At 39.4% G+C, this 22,215-nt stretch overlaps 1 long non-coding RNA gene and 1 other non-coding gene across 3 annotated transcripts in view; both read left to right on the top strand.

Moving 5' to 3' along the window:
- LOC124108420 (uncharacterized) overlaps positions 1-14,578 on the top strand; it is a 131,700-nt gene extending 117,122 nt beyond the window's left edge. Inside the window, exons 5-9 of one of the 2 annotated variants that reach the window (XR_009228820.1) lie at positions 2,874-2,967; positions 4,553-4,681; positions 11,238-11,553; positions 13,774-13,844; positions 14,240-14,578. This is a non-coding gene — a long non-coding RNA (uncharacterized LOC124108420). The remainder of the gene's footprint in view (positions 1-2,873; positions 2,968-4,552; positions 4,682-11,237; positions 11,554-13,773; positions 13,845-14,239) is intronic. The other variant, XR_009228821.1, reaches the window with a different exon arrangement.
- A 6,887-nt stretch (positions 14,579-21,465) lies between these two features.
- Trnaa-agc (transfer RNA alanine (anticodon AGC)) lies at positions 21,466-21,536 on the top strand. The gene has a single exon. It is a non-coding gene; the product is annotated as a tRNA-Ala (tRNA).
- Positions 21,537-22,215: the final 679 nt, after the last annotated feature.

Consider the following 22,215-nt stretch of genomic DNA (forward strand, 5'->3'; position numbering starts at 1 on the left):
GAGCAGAAAATTGGTCTATTGATACATTCGCTCCCAGGGTTGATCTTGGCATCACCGGCAGCCGGTTAATCCCCACCCCCCAAAATGGGTCGCACACGGATTGCGGAGGGTTTGCCGACACTCAAGGCAGACAGCAGACAGCAACTGACGTTGCCCCCCCCCCCCCACACACACACCCGCGCCCTTCCTCGCTTCCAGCTGTCCGACCCCTCACTTTGCTTTCTTACTACCTAATTCTGGACCCCTTACCCCACCCCCAAGGTGAAAGCAGTGAGGGCAGGGTCAACCTCTTTCTAGGGGAGGAATGATCTCAAACGAAAGAATCAAAAGTGAAAGTTTCAAACTTGATACCGGCCCTGGAGACGAGTGCAGTCTTGAACTGGAGGGAGGGTGCTGGCCCAAAGGTGGGTACTGGCCCGACCGTGGGCACATAGGAGAGTGAAGGAGGTGAATTGAGGTTGTGAGGTTGCGTCTAAAGACTGGGCGCGTCAAAATTGTCAAAGACAGTAAAGAAGTTTTGGGCGAGCCCTCAGTAGGAAACTAAAGGCGGGTTTCAGCTGCTTCTAACCAGGTTTCCCACACCTTTGTTTGTGTGTGTGTGTGTGTGTGTGTGTGTGTGTGTGTGGCGATTCTGCTCAGGAAATTGGCGAAAGAAACAGACCTTCACAATTGCTCACCGTCCCCTGCGCTCGCCACCCAGGTTACCTCGCGGCGCATATTAGGATGTGGGCTCCAGTTTGAGCTCCAAAATAGCTTGCTTGTCAATTGCGAGCTGAAGCAATATCAAAGTGAACTGTCCCAAGTAACTCTTGTCTAGAAGCTGGGAAGAAGCTTAAGCAGCTCGCTTTAATGATGATTTGTAGCTCGGCGAGGGGCACGGACAGCAAACACCCCGCAGGTGTGTGCCGTAACACCATCATCCGGACTTGAATGTAGATTACTCTGGCGATCGTTTGATCGGCCCTTTGAAACCCTTTACAATTGCCTGTGACGAACGGCCAGTCTCAGTTTTTCTCTGAATAATGCCTTGAGGGTAAGTCCTCTGGGCTTTTAAAGAGCTCCAGTTTTTTTTTTTTTTTTCCAGAAGAAAAAGAAAAACGTTCGATTTTAGTTTAGACCTCGTCAACTTTTAGTCGCTAACAGGCTTCACTCAAGCCAGTCAATACTTAATGACTTACCTTTGCCTTTACGGTCGTCTCAGAAGCCAAATATGCTCGCGCGCGCACACACACACACACACACACCCCAGATATCTACGTGTGTTAATAACTTTATTCTTTTTAATATTGTAATGTATATATGTGCATTGCATTAATAAAAAGAACAAAGAACAAAAGTTATAATATCCTTGGTTTTTTTGTTCCAAACTATTTCATTTATGCATGATTGGATGGGAGTTTAGTATAAACACACATTATTATTATTATTATTATTAATACTGTCCTTAATCTTGTTGTAATACTGTTTTCTATACATTCAGTGAGAATTTAACTTAAATGTTAAAGTTTTCCAAAGTAAAACCCTGGAGTTTTACACCTCAACACCCTTACACCAACCTCCATCACCAAAATGAAAAAGGTAGTGCTGTTCAACCTTTAATATTTACTTAGAGTATTTATACAAGGGGAGGAAAATGAACTTTTGTCTGAAACGTAAAACAAGCGGCACTTTGATTGCATAAAATAAATGTCAACAATTGCAAGGGCTTATCAAACTAGGGTGGGGGTGGGGGTGGAATGCATTTGAATTAAGGCCCATTCCTGCCACTTCAGACTACAAAGGGTTACACATAAATAAGTGCCGAATTTGCCTATTGCAAAAGTTTTCTTCCGTGCTTTCTAAGTCACAACAGGGGAGGGGGAAAGCTGTCGTTTATTATCCAGCTCTGGGCAGGAGCAGACCTCAGTACCAAGGGGCTCTTAGCTTTGGCCAGCAGAAGAGGGGTAGCCTTTCAACAGCAGCCCCCTTTGTTCTCCTGATCTCTTTCCCAATTTCAAGCTTCACTTGCACATCCCAAGTTTGTGTGTTAATGACGCTATTACCATCTGGCTCGCCCTACTTTCCAAAAGATATAAATCTCCCAGCTCCATTGCCTGCATTATCATTTAAGTGCCACCATAGCCAGAAGAAAAAGATGCTTTCAAGGCTCCAGATTCTCTTGCACTGACTACCCCTGGCATGGCTTTTCCACTATATTTATAGATTATACATTGGGGGTGGGAGTGCTCCTTGAAAGACCTGATTTCCCAAGATCTGTCCCTCCAAGCCAAAGAAGGCATGTCACTAGGTGGAAGAAAGCCTTCAAATGAATTTCCCCTGAAAACATTTTTGTTTTATTTGCAGCAGGCAGAACATATGTGCCAACAGACCTTTCCATGCTTGTGCCATCCTCTTAAGTTTGTAAAATTCTCAGTGCAACTCCCAGACATTCAATATGTTCCACTGCTCAACCCTATTTTCAGTGGGAGAATAGATTTGTCTCTCTATGGGGATGGGGGCAGGGGTGAACAAATAAAAAGAGATCTGTGAAGTAACTTTGGGGAGCTGGGCATCCCTTCGGAACTCTAGTTTTTAATAGTGCTTGCATAGATGGGCGGATATCCTACGATTTCTACACTTCTAGCTGTAGATCTAGATCCACCTCTCTTTTCTCCATTCTTTCCTGGGCAAAGTAATTGGTGATTTGCGTGTTTTGAGCACAAAAGCTGAGAAAACACAACAAAAGCAGTGGGGTTGGCTTGTGCATGGCTCCACAATGACTCCATTTATCTGGCCAGGTCGGAGTGAATAGAGCGGAGCAGAGTCTCCCTCCAAGCGCGTGGGCTTTTGGTTCAGGCCCTCACTGATTTGAACAGCTAATTTCCCCTTTGCAGGTTTCTGAACTGTTTGTGCTTCTGGACCATCAGATCTGGGTACATGTCTCCCTTTGAGATTCCCTCCTTTCTTCCCCGTGTTATCTTCATGGAGGTGAGTTCTACTAAGATAAAGTCAGTCCAACAGGTTGGAAAAACCGGAAATGTATACTTGCCAGGTTCTTAAGTGAAGCTCTTAAAATGAGCAACATTGGGACAGCGCCCCCCCCACCCCATCCCCACCTCACCTTTAAAAAAAAAAATCTTGTGAGAGAAAGCATCTTGAAGGAAAAATGCATTTTGTCCTGAGGGATGAAAAAAAATCACTTATATATTCCTAATACTGTATATGAGGTGAACACAGACGGTACCCCAAACAGTCATTAATTCACATCATACTTGTGTAGCTGTTTGCCTGCAAAAGCCGTATTTTTCTTTCCAGTTCACATTTCTGCCTTTTTTCCCCTCCAAATTCAAAAAAGATCTTGTTTAGAAATTTGTATCCCTACTTTTTCCTTTTGAGAACATTATCGAGTTGATATGAACAAATTGCAGAGGATATACCATTTAAGTAAGATGCACTTTTAATCACTGATCATTAAAATGGTTATGTTAAATATACTCAATTACATGCATGACTTAACTCTAACAGTACTTTCTATTCTCCCAGCTGCTCACGTATTCCTTAACGATAGTCTGCGGTAGAAACTTGATTATGCTGAATCCATACATTTCGATGGATTTCATCAGCCTAATTAATGCCTCAGTGTGGTCCTAGGGTCTGAATGAACCTTTTACTGTCATTTGAGGTTAAAGGCAGTGTTGGAATGTATAGTTTCTTTCTTTTTTTTTTTTTTTAGTTAGTTACTCATAGGGTACTTTGGTATTCTACTAAGCAAGGTAGATAGCAATCATTAAGCAGAAAGACTATGTGAAACAAGGAGATCGTTCCAAATGGCAGAAAAATTAGGCTACTTCTTTATCCTTATTTCTACATCCATTTTTTCAAACTTCCATACACAATCTCCAAATGTTTAGTAAAGTAGAAATTACCACCTCTCTATTACATCTGAAAACTGGACTGAAAAGGAAAAGTTGAAAATAGATTCACAACTGTTGGCTAAAAATTCATTTCTTTTTACTCATCAAAGCTGTCTCTGCTCCCTCTTTTCTTTCTGTTTCTCAAACTTTTATACTCTAGTCCCCCCTCCATTTCAATTTATCTTTCTCAAGGAAATACTCCTGGCTGGTATTCATAAGAAACTCAAGTCACCTCCCCCCACCCCCAAGAGTGACTACATTCTGTCTTTTCAGGTGTAAATTACCATCTGAATACATCTCAACCTTACTGACCCCTACCATCACCACCACCCCTGCCTCAGCCCAGTTGAAGCTAATCTGCCCCTCCAAGAACTGGCAGGGCAGACAGAGGTCGAATTTCCCAAGCCTCACCAGCTAGTAAAAAGGCTTGTGTTGCCTCTGAGAAAAGTCCTGACACATGTCCATGTCTAAAGAGACACCTGTGGAAGAATTCCTTTTAAGAAGTATTTTCTTGTTGGCTAAGGAGAGAAGGAAGAAAAAAGATGGATCTTTATTTTTTTAAGAAATGTCCTAACTCAGGCAAGTGAAACTTGAAACTTTTGCCTGTCTTGAGTCCTCAAAGACTAACTATTTACCCCAGTACAACTTCCTTCCTGTAGGGGATCCACTGACCCAGATCCTGGTTGCAGCAGGGCAGCACCACACTGATCTGATGGAACCAGAAGGATTTCAGATCTATAACCAAATTACCACCTTGGAACTTTGTGCTTGTTATGCTAATGACTTCTGTAAGTAAGGGCATATTTTCAGGGTTGGAAATGAGCTTTTTATAGTGTCTTGGGTAATGACAGACATTATAGAAGAGATAAATGCTCCGGGATTGGTGGTACAACACTCCTGGTAAACACTGTGGGCCATTGAAACCCATAAATGGAGACCTAGATGTGTTTGAAAAAATTAAGCTGAAAATGAGCTCAGGGGACTGGGTGAGAAGGTAAATGTTGCAAGGGTTAAGATGCTCTTGCAACTTCTACCTTTTCTTAGACTGAGATGGGATTCAGTTATTTCTCATAATTGTAAGCAAGGCAAATTCATACACCGATCAAATATCCAAGAAAACTCCTTTCATCAGTTGTCTGTCCTTGATGAACATCAGTGCTCAATTACTCCCAGCCTGGATATTGTGTGCCTATTTCTTTCCTCTCCCCAGCTCCCTCCACGAATGATAGTTGTTTCTGAAACAAGTGACTGGGTTCCTGTATGGGCCTTGGCCCCTCCTGTATGATACAGGTTCTAAATGTCAACTTGCAGCTGTGGAGAAGCCTGTGAACTATGATAAAGGATAAACTCTGCTGTGCAAACAGTCCTGTTTACGGCTAAAGCAAAATTGCCACAAAATAGCCTAAATGAGTTGGGGGCTTCTAAGATCTTATGAAATGATGCTGACTTGGAATGTTGGATTTTAATAACAGCTAAAATTGTCCCATTTTCTTCCAGAGTTAAATAAGAGCAAAATACCTGGCTTAAAGATACAATGGTTCAGTAAGGACAACTAAATTAATTATAGGAGACTGTTAGTCCAAGGATCTTAGTGATGGAGATGTGGAAGATACAGGCTCCAACAGCCTTAGTTTTTAGAAAAGACACCTTTCACACATCCATGCTTTGAAGTTATAAACGGTATGGCACCCTATATGATTCCCCACCTAATGTATTTTCTTCACATAGATCCATGTAGGTTCAGGGTAACTAACATTTGCTACACTGACTCTGTCAGGGTAAAATCTTGAAACAGAATGTTTTACCCTTGGTATGTAAATGCCAAGGCTAGGGGCTTTCTCAGCAAGGTTCTTCTAAGACAAATTAACATGTTTATTACATAATCCAGTCTGTCAAGTGCCATAGATTCCAGAGTAGTTCTAACTGGTAACACTTTTTTTTTTTTTTTAATGCCCTCTATTGTAGGGCATGGGGGCAAACACCTGTAATCCCAGCAGCTCCAGAGACTAAGGCAGGAAAATTCCAAGTTCAGGGCCAGCCTCAGCAACTCAGCGAAGCCCGAAGCAACTTAGTGAGACCCTGTCTCAAAATAAATAATGAAAAGTGTTGGGGATGTGGCTTAGTAGTTAGGTACCCCTGGGTTCAATCCCCAGCCCAAATATAAATAAATAAATAAATAAATAAATAAATAAATAAATAAATAAATCTCTTTAGTAAACAAGTTATTGAGTTGAGTAGAGAATAATGTGTCATAAATAAAATGGAAAGGATGGGGACACTGATATTTTCTTGCTCCTGCATGATATGGTAGCATTTGTGCATAGCAGACTATAAAGACAAGGCTGAGAGAATAACCCAAAACAGGGACATTGAGGCAGAGAAATGACTTGCTGTAGTTTTATGGGTTGTGTCATTTATTTCTTTATTTGGTACCAGGGATTGAACCTCAGGGGCACTCAACCTCTGAGCCACATCCCCGGCCCTATTTTGTATTTTATTTAGAGACAGGGTCTCACTGAGTTGCTAAGCACCTCACCATTGCTGAGGCTGACTTTGAACTCATGATCCTCCTCTCAGCCTCCTGAGCCACTGGGATTACAGATGTGTGCCACCAGGCCTGGCTGAGTTGTATTATTTATTATTAGATATGTTTGAGTATTTTTTGAACTGAAGGATTTATATACCACAGCTATTCTGATCATGATAATGGAGATGATCTAGAGCTTCTAAGGACAGGCTTTGAAATTGTTGGGACTTCAAGTTGGGACTTCAAAATCCAGACCTGAATTGCTCATTGGTTTGGGGAAGAAAACACCAATTTGAAATTCTGTTATAAAAACTCTATGACAGCAAACAAAGTTAGATGAGCTTACAAATAGCTTTGGATCTCAGATCCCAACACGTTGGCTCTTGCACTTGTATATGAAAGAAGAAAGGGAACACCTGACCTCTAACAGAGAAAAGCTGATTCCCTATCCCTGTCCTCAGCAGGATAGTCTCAGCGATTCATAGAGGCTGCAAAATTTGAGGCTGTCTGAGTTGTTTTAGTCTCATGTCATACAAACAGCACATTTTCAAACTCAGAAATGCCAGATCGTGTTATTTCTGTGGCCAGGGGTTGCTTAGGATCTGTGACAGCTGAGTTTTTCCTATCGATTATGTGACAATGCAGTTCATTTATAGAGTTCTGAGAAATGAGAAAAGCCTCCAGTTTAACAAGATCCTTATTTCAAGTGCCGTGTTGTATTTAAATGCAGGAATCAACATTCAAGCTGGAGAGAAGGGAGATGAATTAAAATCTGAACCCAAACATTTGTAGTAAAATCAAAATCCCAGGAGGACTGTCACAGGTCATTTAATTTCAAGCCTTTTGATTGGTAACTGGATTTGTTGTTAGAAATCATACCTTATATGATAAATGCCTATTGAGGTCAATGTATGTGTTTAAAATTACTCCTAAATTTAGAACACAGACTGAATCGAAAACATGAAAGACAAATCAAGGGGCACTGTCCTGGGGGGTGAAGGGGAGGGGGATTGTTTGTTAGAGGGGACTATTTATAGAAGCACTAACTCCAAAATACTTTAAAAGTTCTTAATGTAATATTCATACATTCTTCCAATGTATCTATAGATAAAAACATCATTTTTATCTTGTATATTAATTCCTAGTAATTTTCTCTATCATAGGATACAGTCAGTCATGCAGAAGTAATCAGAAGTCCAACATATTCTAAGGACCCAGAGTTTCAGACCAAAAAAAAAAAAGAAAAAGAAAACCTATGTAATATCACTGTAAATCCAGAGTGTTTGAGACCAGGGACAGAAGTTTCCCTGCAGGTTTTGTGAGGAACAGGGAAAAAGAGAGCCAGAGCAAGGACCAGAGAGGTCAAACAGTGCCTGCAGTCCTGTGTAGAACACACTCCCTAGTCAGAGGGGTGGGGCAACACAGGATAACTGCAGCCTGGGCTGTGGCCTGCACCCTGCTCACCCCATGGCAGTTCTTGAATTTCTTATTTTTTTGCCTGAAAGCCATCCAGCATGTCGAAGGCATGAATATTGACAATTTTGTCAGCATGCGTTTATCACTGGCAATAACTTTTCATGAAGTTTCACTCTCAGGTGCTAGAGTTGGGGGATTAGGAAACTGGTAGTTGGGACAGCATGGTCCTGTGACCTGCTTTTTATTTAGGAATGACCCAAGCAGGCAGAAGAAGGAAAAGACCCTTTAATCCCACTTCAGCCACCCCAATACACAGGCCAGGTGGACCCTGAGGCTCTAAAGCCATTAAGTAAGTGTTAGGTTTGGTTTGCTTTCTGTTTCCTATTTGTGGATGTAGACAGGAATGACTCTCAAAGGCCCAGGGCCAGAGCCCTCAGAATAATACCTTTGCCTTTTTGTACTTCCTCTTTCCCTCTTCTTGTTGGGTAGGTTGTGGTGGTCAAGAGTCAGGGCTGTCCCTTAGATTGGGCAGCTGGGGCAGCTGCTGTGCCTTGCCCTTCTTTTCTGATAATCGTTAAAATTCAATATCAAAATTTCAGGCTTGAATAGTTTTCTAAGAGCCTGTGGAGGATGCTCAAAAGGTGGGCCTCTTTTCAAGTGGCAGCAGGCAAACACCAGTCAGGTGGCCCCAGGCTGGACCCTTCAAACAGGAGTCCTGTGGATGGTACCTAGAATGGAGTTCTGTATCCACCAGATTGAGAAAACAGCTCTGAAAAAAGTCTTGGGGAAAAAAAAAAGAAAGAAAGAAAAAGAAAAAGGCCAAGAAGTGGGCAAGGCCCCCAGCTCTTCCTTCGTTGGCACTCTTCCTGGAGCACAGCCTGGCTGAATCCTAGGGTAGAGCTCAAGGGCACTTCCAAGGAGAAAATTATCATTCTATTTTTTTTTTTTTTTTGGTACCAGGGATTGAACTCAGGGGCACTTAGCCACTGAGCCACATCCCCAGCCCTATGTTGTATTTTATTTAGAGACAGGGTCTCACTGAGTTGCTTAGCACTTGCTGTTGCTGAGGCTGGCCCTCTGAGTCTCTGGGATTACAGGCATGTGCCACTGTGCCTGTCTAAAATTCTCATTCTTTAATCTCACAGTTCCTCATACACTTCCTCCTCTCCGTTCAGCTCACTGTTTTTTTTTTATCCTTGATTCTAAAAAAAAAAAAAAAAAAAGTGTGTGTATATCTGAGAGTTCGCCTGTACCAAGAAACTTCCCTGAACATCTTTTTCCTGTGGGTGAAGTCTGCCATTGGTCCAGAAACTATCAGAGTGCTTTGAGAAATGGAAAACCCACATACATGTGCCACATAGGTCGCTAAGCCCTGACTGAATGCTGCCCAGCAATGTTCTTCAGACCTGACCTCGGAGTGGTGTTTCATTCCCTGCTCTGAAAATTTAACATGTGGTTAAAGCCCTTAAATGCCTTTGTCAACTAATACCCACTTGAATCTATGCAAGGGAGGTAGCATTGCTTTGAAATTTAGATGGGAGTTAAGGATAACTTATTATTGCCTTCACCTCTTAATCATATATAACTGCCTTTTTAAATACTAGTCTCCTTCCCTAGAAAGCCATTGGCCCCTCAGCATACTTATCTGTTCTTTCCTCCTTTTAAATTCTTATCCATGACCTACTTCTCCCCTGGGGTCCAGAGGCAAATTTGTAGAATTAAATCGTGCTCTTTTCCAATTTGCCATAACAAGTTAGAAGGGGAAATTTAGAACAGCATTAAAAATACACTATACAGACAGTAAATATTACTTCTGAATGTGATTGACAAGTGGGTATCAGCAATTAGTTGCACATTTTCTACAGGCTACTTCCCCCATTCTACTGGGGACTGAACCCAGGGCACTGTACCACTGAGCTATATCTCCAGTTTTTTGTTTTGTTTTTTTTTCCTTTTTCTATTTTTTTGTACCAAGGATTGAACTCAGGGGCACTCAACTACTGAGCCACACCCCCAGCCCTATTTTGTATTTTATTTAGAGACAGGGTCTCACTGAGTTGTTGAGTGCCTTGCCATTGCTGAGGCTGGCTTTGAACTCCAAATCCTCCTGCTTCAGCTCCCAGAGCTGCTGGGATTACTGGTGTGTGCCACCATGCCAGGCCCCTGTCTTTTTTAATTTTTTTATTTTGAGACAGGGTCTCCCTCAGTTGCTCAGGGCCTCACTAAATTACCAGGGATGGCCTAGAACTTGCAATCCTCTTGCCTCAGCCTCTGGGTCACTGGGATTATAGGCATGTGCTACCATGCCTGGCTCTATAGCCTTCTTTTTTACTTTATTTTCAGGATCCACTAATCCTGAAGAAACAAGTTAAATAGGAGTAAATTAGACAATGTTAAGCATTAAGATTACGACTGGTGATCTTATGTAGGTCATGGTTATTTGGACAGACTCTTCCATAGCACTAGTAGCAGAGATAAAGTAACATGAAGATACATGTTTCTTGGTATTAAATTACCAACCTGGCACAACAGAGACACTCTGTCTGCTAAAAGAAAATCAATCAATCAATCAATATTTAGTAGCCGTAACAAATAAATAAAAACAATTAGCTGAAGAAATAATATTAACAACATTTCTTTGTTAGCATAAGATATAAGTTCCTGAAACATTATATTCTGCACATATATGAACATGTCAAAATGAACCACACTATCATGTCTAACTATAATGACTAATAAAAACAATTAAAAATAAATAAGTTCCTCTTCATTTGGAAGCTTCTGATTGCAGCTATGATATTATCATTTTACTACCTGGTTTTATGGTGTTTCTGCTTGCGTGGCATCTCAAGTTGTATCCTGGAGAAATTGAATGAATTTTTAAATCAATTTGAATTATGGTCAGGGTTATTCTGACTTTGTTTTCAAGGCTTTGAATATGTCTATTGGAGTGGGTTTTTAATATTCTCTACCCTAGTGAAGAGGCTCCATAGGCAAGAAATGCCAAGTAGGATCTAGGTTCTAGCTGAGGCTTCTAAGTAATGTGTGTGTAAGGCAGTTCCTGCCTCTGGGCTTCAGACTTTGCATATGTAAAGTAAAATTTTTGTATTAGATAATCTCTAGGTCCCTTTAACTCCTAAACTCTGTGGTTCTGTAATATAGTTGTGACTATTTAATATAAGGGGAGATCCAAGTCTGACTTGCTGAATAAAACACCTATTTATTTCCTAGTCCTTTTAGTAAGCATTTATATGGAAAACTGAAAAATGACTTTTGCTGTTTTTTTGGAGTGTGGTAGATCTGAATTTGAGTAGAGGAAACCAAGCTAAGAAATTTGGCACTGCTTTCTTGTGTACAAATGAACCATGACCTTATTCTTTAATTTTTTTTTTTCCTTTCAGATCCAACTTAGAAATATCGTTTCACTCAAGATAAGGCTCGTGGTTTAGGAGATTCTGGCCCAACTTGCCTCATTCTCAGACTTCTGTCATCTGTTTTCAAAACCCAAAGAGGACTTCTTTGTCCTTTGGTAGTTCCTCACACTTTGCCAGCCCCTGGTCCTTAAGGAAACTTGTCAAGAGCTCAGTGCCTGGGAAGGACAGTCCTATCATCACAATGAGTCAGCACCACAGTCTCAGGGACTCACAGAACTGGATGCCCACTTTGAAACACGAAGAACACACTAATTGAAAGACCTATGTATAATTGAATGATATGGTGAGATCGTCTCAAATTATTTCTCCAACCTCTCTCGTCAGTGGTTGTATTAAGCTGAAGACAAGGGGAAAAAATAATTATTCCTGAATTGTATTTTGGTTTATTTAAAAATTAAGATTAATAAATACTTAAATTTTATGTCTATCCCATTTCAGGAACTGATTGGTGATAACAAAACAATAAAAATATGTCACAGCAAAATGGACATTCAAGATTAGTTTAAAAATGTCTATAATTTCCTACATTCTTTTTTGGAGTGACAGTTTCTACACTTCTATAATTCATCTTTTAAAATAAGACCCCTGTTGCTTTTTAAGATGCAAACAAACCATCCCTTCACCATTACAAATACTTGATCATTTGTGTGGGCACGTGCACACACACACACACACACAAACAGAATGTTATTGGAGCTCCTTGTACACTCTGGGCCATCTAGGACCTGAATCTTGTTAAAAGTAGTTGGGAAAATTAAGGGAAGTCCAGAGAAATAACACCAATAAAGTCAATGATTTCATTTTACAAAAGTCATTGTACAGTACATTGGTATTTTTAGAGGAACTATTATTATGATTAGAGTGTTAGACTCCTAAATTATTATGATTCTTACCCAATTTCCAGCAATCCATAAAAAGCATTTTAAAGAATTTTGTGTTACAACCTGTCACCAAAAATCAACTAGTAGGATTTTATATTGTGAATACACTTACTCCCTGTGAATTAAGTTTTAATTTGTAAGTGTTTCTGTTGTTGTGGGATTTTTACGATTTTAGCATTTGGTACTAAAAAGGAAGAACATTCTGTTTTGGGGTTTTTTTTTTTTAGTTTTAATGTTCATTGCTCTAAAATAAAGGGAATATGTTGTATCTTTTTCCTTTGGGTGTTTTGTTATATAGAGAACATTTTTAGGTTGTTGTTTTTAGTACAGACACTATTTTTATTAAGCCATTTGGTACAAGATAAATTACATAACAATAATAGCCTCTTGCTTTTCTCCTAATTTTATTATTTAAAGTCAAGCAAAACTGACACCTTTCTCTCAAGATAAAAAGAAAAAAAAAGTGAGCATAGTTTTGAAGCAGAAATGATTATTTACAGTGTTTTTTTCCCTGATAGAATAGCATATATGATGGATCTTATTTCAAAGCTGATTATTCTCAAAGAAAAGCAAAGAGATATTAGAATTTCCAAATAAAATACATTGTTTAAAAAGTATGTTAATGCATTATTCATATGGTTGTCAGTAGTGAGCCAAAAAAAAAAAGAAGGGGGGAGGAGGAGAGAGAGAAGCAGTAAAAACAGTAGTATCAGCTCCAAATTTTGAATTTTGTAGTTTGAAAAACCTTGCACATTCCATTTTTTAAGGATTGTAGTGGAAATTTATATAAAAGGCATAGGCAATTTAAATCCATCCCCCTTTCCTGCTTTTCCTTTGTTTGTTTTTTGTTTTAAACTTTCACCATAGTAGGCATCTCTGCAAGGTAGGTTTTAACATATAGTTTCCTAATTTTTTTCCTTCCATTCAGTAAGCAGGATAAGCTTTTAGAGTACCCAGTCACCGTGGTAACTGCCAAAAAAATTCTCCTGAAGTTTGAAGAGGTCAGCTAGCAGGGTCAACAACTCTGCCCTCTCTCTGAGCTGGCCTAGCATGCCCCATCCTGTGGTTGGAGTGTCAGGCTAGATCTGACCCTGGGAGGTGGACCATTCCAGCTCTGATATAAATTTTTTGAGTCAGTTCATGGCCTGGACTCTCCAGGTGGCCTCCAAAATCGATTTTGACCCCCTGACCCTGTCTGACGGAGGCATAGCATCCACCCTAAGTAAGGATTTAGCCAGGAATGACAGCTTTCCACTGAGTGTTATTGGGGACAGTATAAACAGTTTGGAAAGCAAGTGAGGAGGTGTGAGTGCTAGACATCATTAAAAGCACATTAAAAAACAATTCAAGAAATCTTAAAAAAAAAAATAGTTCAAAATGTGTATCCACTTGAGAATTCCCATGTGATTTATAGAATTATTAAACCAAAGTTTTTATAGGAAGAATGAGTCTGTATCCTTTTATACTTTGTCACAAATATGCAAATAAGATGGGCAGATTTGCAACAAAATAGGTTCAGCAGGGTGTAATAGTACAGAAAAGAGAAGCTATTAAAATACATTGATAGGTGAAGTGTTTCTAGTATTTTATTTTTTAAAAAAATATTTATTTTTTAGTTACAGGTGGACACAATGTCTTTACTTTACTTTTCTTGTGGGGCTGAGGATCGAACCCAGTGCCTCACGCATGCTTGGTGAGCACTCTACCTCTGAGCCACAACCCCAGCCCCTCTAGTATTTTAAATACTAATATTTTGCATGTCTTGAAATGATCAAAATAGGAAAATAAGGAACTCTTACATCCCCCCCCCTTAAAAAAAAAAAGAATCTGGAATGAGATAAAGTTGTACTCTCAGTACTTTGCTACTTTGTAAAACAAATAACCAATATACTTCATTTGGATACAAATAACAGAGAAATTATAAATATGGAAATTGACATCATCTACAGCTAAAGAGCAAGAAAAAAATCAATAGTGTCTTTGAATAACTATTATTTTCAACTATGTACTTGAGATATCAAACGCTATTAAAATAAAACTTATGCATATAAATAGTCAATGATTCCTTTTCCTTTTCTTTTTCCCCAGGATTCCATCCTGCAAGTTTTCTTTTTTCCCCCCAAGGAAAGCAGAGTTCTCTTTGAGAGTTCTAGCCGGCAAACTCAATGCGCACATGTGAACATCCAGCAAGACAAAACTGCCACCAGGATAGATTGTGAATATTTCCCTTTCTCCCCAGCATTCCTTCTTCCAGTGGAATTTACTCCAAGTTTCACCCTTTTCCCAGCTCCGTTGAAAATCTCCCCAAAAACACTGCAGTGGCTAAACCAATCGTGCTCTGAAACTGTGGAGATGCCATTTCATCTGGATCCTTTGTGAAAATTAGATTTTAAGTAGGGGTGAATATCCTTTTGGGAGAGGGAACAGGGAGGGTGGCAGGAGAGGGGGAGGGGATTGAGCAGTTGACACACATATACACTCTTTGTGTTGGAAGGCCTCTGTGTCCTGGCTTCTCACTACGTTAAATCCCTATTATAAAATTTATCTTCACAAAGCCTATTATAGTATTCTGAGAACAAATTGGACCATGAATAACTTAGTTGGAAGTGTAGATTATTTTCTACTCAAAGAAAGTTAGAGATGACAACAGCTTAACTAAAAGAATAGTGATTAATCTTAAATAGATGGATTTCAAAGTTTCACCCTTAATAAAGAGTACCTTTGATATTGCCCCTCTTCAGACTTCTATTTCTTTGTATTAAGGATTGTCCTAGCGATTACACTGTCCCCCTAATGCAGCATGGCTAACTGTAGATTATTTTCTTCCCGGTTGTTAATCTGTCAGAGGTGACCACTCTACTTCCTTTCAGTTAAAACTATGGCTCCAAAGTGATACCTTTGCTTGGATGTGAAGTGATAGGAATGATATCTTGCATAAACTATAGTTTAGATAAATTGTTATTTTAAAATTTTAATCTAAGGCTGGAGATATAGCTCAGTTGGTAGGTGCTTGCCTCACATGAACTAGGTCCTGGGTTCAATCCCCAGCACCAAAAATAAATAAATAAATAATAGTGCCCTATAGCTTACAAAATACTTTTACTTCATAGATTTTGTTTGATTTTTAGAAGGATCTTATAAAATAACTAATATTGATGCCTTTTCTTGCACACTGTGATTGACCTAATCAATGCAACAGCTGGGGTGCCAACTTAGACTTCACAGTTTCTGTTTCAAGTGATTAACCCACAGAAATAGGCTTTTAATTATTTTACATTTTATATTAAAGAGCCAAGTTTTGTCAGGAGAGGTAATACACATCTGTAATCCCAGCTACTTATGAAGCTAAGGCTGGAAGACCGCAAGTTTGGGGCCAGGCTGGACAACTTAGTGAGACCCTGTCTTAAAATAAAAAATAAAGAGCTGAGGCTGTAGCTCAGAGGTGGAGCACTTTTGAGTTCAATCTTCATGTCTCAAAATAAAAAACAACAAAGAATTAGCCTTTAAAAGCAGCTTGTGCATACTAACTATGGTAAGTAATTATTTGAGAGTATACCGTTGAGAAAGCTCTAACTTAAGTATTAAAATTGAGGTTTCCCTTGTCCCCTTGCCATCCTCCTTCCCCCCCTCCCCCAATTCTTTCTGTGCTAGGGACTGAACCCAGGGCCTTTCACATGCTTGCCAAGTGCATATACCACTGATCCCTTTGATTTTCATGAACTGGTATCTTTCAACATCTTAGCAAGTATGGATAAACAGAGTTGTATAAAACTGCTTTTCTTTATCTTGTTTTCTTTCTTTTTTTCTTTTTTCTTTCTTTCTTTCTTCCTTTTTTTTGTGTGTGTGTGTGTTGTTTGTTTGTTTGTGGTGCTGGGGATTTGACTCAGGGCCTTATACATGTGAAGCAGGCACTCTACCAACTGAATTACATCCCTAGACCTCTCTTGGGTTTTTACTCATATATATATAAAGTTCACAAAATGCTGTAAGAATAACAAATAAAAGGTTTAGTTCATTTATATCAATGTAACCTTTCTGAACATACAGAAATTGAGAATTACAAAAGGATGACATCATCGTTTGATTCTCCTTAGTTCTGTTTGTTTGTTTTGTTTTTGGTACTCTACTGGGGCTTGAACCCAGTGGCATTCAACCACTGAGCCACTATCCAGCCTTTTTTATTTTGAAACAGGGTCTCATTAAGTTGTTGAAGCTGGCCTTGAACTTGTGATCTTCCTGCCTTATCCCCCAGGAGTTCCTGGGATTATAGGAGTGCACCACCACACTAGGCTCTTAGGTTTTTAATTACATTTGTTTAAAACGTGTAATGTGGGCAGTATGCATGTTAATATGAAAATTCTTATTTTTATTTCTTAAATTACATACAATTGAGTTAGTTATTTCATATGTACTTAAATTAAGGCTTTTTCCCCCGATGTGTGCTGGGAACCAGAAAATTCAGTCAAGCTTTCTATCTTTAGGCAAAATAAAAACGTATATAGAAAAAGAAAATAAAAGCAACTACACTGTTTGGATGTTGCAATCAAGAGACTGTATCAGTAATAACATAAACTAAGGTTTTTCTATAAAAATATGACATCACTGAGAGCATTCATTTTTGATATGAAGGTAGGTGATCAACCCCCCAAATCCAAACTTCTGGTGTCTCCACTATATGGAACTAGGAAATGCACAAGTAAGAATTCTCAGCTACTGAGTGTAGCTCAGTGGAAGAGGGAATAGAGAAAGACAGGATTCTATCCTCAATGTTGCAAAAAGATTCTCACATTAACAGAAAAGTTTGTATAGATGCTCTTTGAAAATTTTAAGTTTCTTATTTTATTATTAATCTCATTTCATTTGTTTCATGTGTCTTTAACAGCTGCCCCTGACCTAAACAAGGTCTTCTTTCCTGTCCGTCCGTCTGTCCATTCTCTATCCTTCCTTCCTTCTCTCTTTCCATCCCCTTTCTCACTGCATCTTTCCAATTCTCTCTGCCCTACTTTCCCTCTTTCTTCTCCTTTTTTTTCACTCTCTCATTACCTCTCCTTTGTTCCTCCTCTTGTCCTCCTTTTCTCCTTCCTGTGTTACTCAAAAGATTTTAGAGCCAGGCATGATGGCACACGCCTGCAATCTAGCGACTCAGGAGGCTGAGGCAGGAGGATCACAAGTTCAAGACTCATTCTCAAAAGAAAAAAATCAAAAGGAACTAGAGAGTAGCTCAGTAGTAAAGCACCCAGTTCCCCCCAGGGACGGGGCGGGGGGAGTTGTTAGATATTCTTGTTTTAAATCACAGGGCAGGGATGTAGCTCAGGGGTAGAATGCTTGCCTAGCATGCAAAAGCCTCTGGGTTCATCCATAGCACCACAAAAAAGAAAAAGACAAAGTAAATTAATTAATTAAATATAGGGCAGTTAGGGTTACAGGGTTTAATTAATTCAATATATTATGCTGTACTGATATACTGCACAACAAAACCCTCCTTTCAGTTTAAACTTATGTAATAAGTTGGAGAATCCTCAAAAAGACTCCCCTCAGCCGCCTTCTCCTTTTTCTTCTTCTTCCCAAAATCTGATCCTGAGGGATCAATTTTCTTTTTCTTTTCTTTTTTTTTTTTTTTTTTTTTGGTACTGGGGATTGAACTCAGGGACACTCGGCCGCTGAGCCACATCCCCAGCCCTATTTGTATTTTATTTAGAGACAGGGTCTTACTGAGTTGCTTAGTGCCTCACCATTGCTGAGGCTGACTTTGAACTTGTGATCCTCCTGCCTCAATCTCCTGCCTCAGTCTCCCAAACCACTGGAATTACAGGAATGTACCATATCGCCTGGCAGAGGGATCAGTTTTCAATGTCATAGATTCTGGCAATTTCCTTTTTGATATCTTTTTTTTCTTTTAAGAGAGAGAGAGAATTTTTAATATTTAGTTTTTAGTTTTCGGCAGACACAACATCTTTGTTTGTATGTGGTGCTGAGGATCGAACCTGGGCCGAACACATGCCAGGCGAGCACGGTACTGCTTGAGCCACATCCCCAGCCCTCCTTTTTGATATCTTTAAAGTCTAACCAGCTAAGCCATTGGTTAGCCTTTCATGTTGGAAAAGAGAAAGGGCAAAGAGGGAGAGGAGGAGGAAGAAGAAGAGCACTTTTAGGATTTCATCTGAAAAGAAGTTTGTCAAATTGCTACATATAATTTGCAAATAAGTACATCCAAGTGTCATGCTAGCTGGCACTGGAAAGTTAAATAAATAGCAGAGATTTCTCACTTTTCTTTTGTTACCCTTGTTCAGTATACTGTGGTTTCAAAGATCTGTTCTCTCTCTTCCTCCTCCTCCTCTTTCCTTCTCTTCTTCATCTCCTCCTCTTCCTCCCCACTTCCCTATCTCCTCCTCCATTCCTCCTGAGGCTGTTGTCAATCTGCACAGATTAATAAAACTTGGGCAAATTAGAATTTATTTATTTATTTATTTGGTACCTGTGATTAAACCCAGGGCGCTTTACCACTGAGTTACAGCCCTAGCCCTTTTTATTTTTTGTCCGAGACAATGTCTCACTAAATTGTTAAATTAGCAACTAAATTGCTTAGTTGCTGAGACTGCCTTTGAACTTGTGATTCTCCTGCCTCAGCCTCTCCAGCCACTGGAATTATAGGTGTGCACCACCACACTCAGCTAGAATTTATTTAATAATGGCAAATTTTTCTAAGTGAAGTTCATCCTGCCCCTTTGGTACTAGAGATTGAACCTAGAAGCCCTTGACCACTGAGTTACATCCCCTTTTAATTTTATTTTCAGATAGGGGCTCACTAAGTTGCTTAGAGTCTCTCTAAGTTGCTTAGTCTGGCCTCTAAATTGTGATCCTCCTGTTTCAGTCTCCTGAGTCACTGAATTACAGATGTGCACCATTGCACCTGGCTGCTAGTAAAGTTTTAAGCAAGTCATTCAGGCATAAAAATGTTCCATATTCTTCTGAAAGGAAAAGTATATTTCCACGTCTACTTGGAAAATCAAGGCAAAAGGTTAAAAAAAAAAAAAGCCAATTATTTGGGTTTTAGTTTCTGTTATACCTTTTTCTCTACCTCTTGGTATTGTGTTTTTCCCCTCCTCGTGCTGGGGGTTGAGCCCAGGGCCTCACACATGCCAGGCAAGTGCTGTACCACTGAGCCACATTCCTGGTGATATCGTGAATATTTTAGTACCTACAGTTCCCCATTTTGTGATAGTTTGACAATGTTTTTTTTTTCAACTTTATACTTGTGGGAAGGTATATTCATACAGCCATTCTGTTTTTCACTTTAATTACAGTGTTTGATAAATTTCATGAGATAGATGGGGACAGCGGCTTATACCCGTAATCCCAGCAGTTTGGGAGACTGAGGCAGGAAGATTATAAGTTCAAGACCAGTCTTGGGAACTTAGTGAGGCCCTAAGCAATTTAGGGAGACCTTATCTCAAAAAATAGAAAGGGGCTACGGATGTGGCTCGGTGTTTAAGTACCCCTGAGTTCAATTCCTGGTACAAAAAAAGAAAAAAAGTTATATGAGATATTCAACACCCTATTATGAAACAGATTTTCTGTTAGTTGATTTTGCTCGACTACAGGCCCAGTTGAGTGTTCTAAGCATGTTTAAGGCAGGCTGGGCTAAGCCATGATATTCAGTTAGTTAGGTATGTTAAATGCATTTTTTACTTCATGATATTTTTCAGTTAAAGATTTTATTGCTGTATTCCTAGCAGCTCAAGAGGCTGAGCAGGAAGGTCTTAAGTTCAAAGTCAGCTCAGCAACTTTATGAGGTCCTAAGCAACTTACCAAGACCCTGTCCCAAAAATCAAAAGTAAAAAGGGCTGGGGATATGGCTCAGTGGTTAAGCACCCCTGGGTTCAATTGATTGATTTTACTGGGACACAACCGGATGGTAAGTAAGGAGCACATGATTGCTGATAGATAACATTTGTGGTTATGGGATTTAATTTACCAGCAAAACCTGGACTTGTGCTGTTTATAAGTATTGTTGTCTACTATTCATTGAATAAGCATAATTGATGCCTTCCATAAAACATATAGGGAATTCCTCATTATTCAAAGATGATGAGATCAAGCCCCTGCCATGTGGAATTTTGTACTCTGTTCTAGGAGGAAGAAGGGATTGGATTGCATGGTGTCCCACAGAAAATTATTTAATGGATTTAAAATAAAGTTCTAGGATAGCACAAAATGAGTTTGAATATTATCTATTTTTATAGGTCATTTTATATCTTTACTCATTTAGGATATATCACCATAAGTGTCATGAAAGTAATAAAAACATTTATTTTCAAGAGTTAAAATTCAGTGGTAAGGCATGTTAGACTATCAGTATTTTATTCCGGGATCTAAGTGCCTCTGTGTGCCCCCATATCCTCATTTGTATATTGATTTCTCTTATTTGAGAAATAACATTTTAAATATGAAAATGAAGACTCATGGAAAAGCAATCATTCTTTTTCAAAGTTGTCATGAGTCACTTCTTTTCTGCTGTAGGTTCCCAGAGTCTCCTTAAAGAGTCACAGATAAGCACTTTGACTTACAAATATACTTTTTGTCCCTTACAGGCAAAGGATATAAAGATATGAGAATAAATCTTCAGACCAAAGACAGAAAAAATCTTTTTTTTATTGTCATTTATTCTGAAGCCCTACATTCATATTTATATACATGAATGAAAAGTTCAGAAATACATTTATATATGTTTAAAGACCACAGAGACATCTTGCAATTAGAAACTAACAGCCAATTGTACAAACACGGGCAGAAATTTTTTTTTTTTTTTTGTACAAGGGATTGAACCCATGGTTGCTTAACCACTGAGCCACATCCCCAGCCCTTTTAATTTCTTTCTTTTCTTTTTTTTTTTTTGATACAGGCTCTTGCTGAGTTACTTAAGGCCTCACCAAGTTGCTGAGGCTGATCTCAAACTTGACTCAGCCTTCTGAGTTGCTGGGATCATAGGCACGTGCCACCATGCTCAGCCACGCTTAGGATCTTTGATAAAAATATACTGGAAGGCAAAAACAAAAAAAAAAAACAGGGAATAAAAGTACATACAACACATTCTGGCAATATCAGAATCATCCTGCAATAATCAACTTAGTAAATGAATACAAATGTTTTTGGTGATGTTCAGGAAACGAATGTATTTTTATAAGTGTCAATCTTCTTAATATGAAACTGGGAGGAGTGGCCTGTAATTCCAGCTACTTAGGATGCTGAGGTAGAAGAATCACAAATTAGAGGCTTGCCTGTGCACCTTAGGGAGACTCCCACTCAAAGGAATAGGGGTGTAGCTCAGTGGTAGAGCACTTGCCTAGCATGTAGGAGGCCCTGAGTTCAATCCCCAGCACCACCAAGAGAAAAGAAATCGTAAAATGAAATTTTAAGTCAAATGCCAACTAAATCCCAGGCCTAAAGATTGGAGATTCTGCCCCACATATACTTACAGGGAAAATGGGTTGAAAGAGGTAACTGAACACCAAATTGGAGTGAAATATGAGGTAAATAATGAGGAAGGATCCAAGGGCTTGGAATGGTAAAATAACACCCATTTTTGTCTGTGGTTGTTTAATCAAGTTGGGAAAAGCCTGCTAATTGTCCAGAATCATATACCTAATTTCAATTGAGCTCAGTTGGACTGCCTAGCACCAAATTATAGCTCTGTCCTATCAGAAGTCTCACATAGAGGCTCCTTTCAATCAGAAGACAAAATTTTTGAGTACTCTCAGGGAGCAAGATGTTATCTGGGTTCTACGCGGAGAGTGTATTGATGAGAAGGAAAATGGGCCGCACCTCCTGTCCTCAAAGATGCTAACAATGACAAATCCCCCCACCACCCCCAGTATAGGGGATTAAATCTTCTACCTCTCAGCTACATCCCAGTCCTTTCTTTATAAATTTATTTTGAGACAAGGTCTGGCTAAATTGCTCAGGTTTTCCAGGAATTTGGCAATCCCTGTGCCTTAGCCTTCTGAAGAGCTGGGATCGCAGGTGGGCACCGTTGCACTGGCAATAATTGAAACATTTAAGGCTCC

Source organism: Marmota monax, unplaced genomic scaffold (assembly GCF_021218885.2).
Source record: "Marmota monax isolate L192 unplaced genomic scaffold, Marmota_monax_Labrador192_F-V1.1 WCK01_AAM20220418_F8-fsc00074, whole genome shotgun sequence".
NCBI lineage: Eukaryota > Metazoa > Chordata > Mammalia > Rodentia > Sciuridae > Marmota > Marmota monax.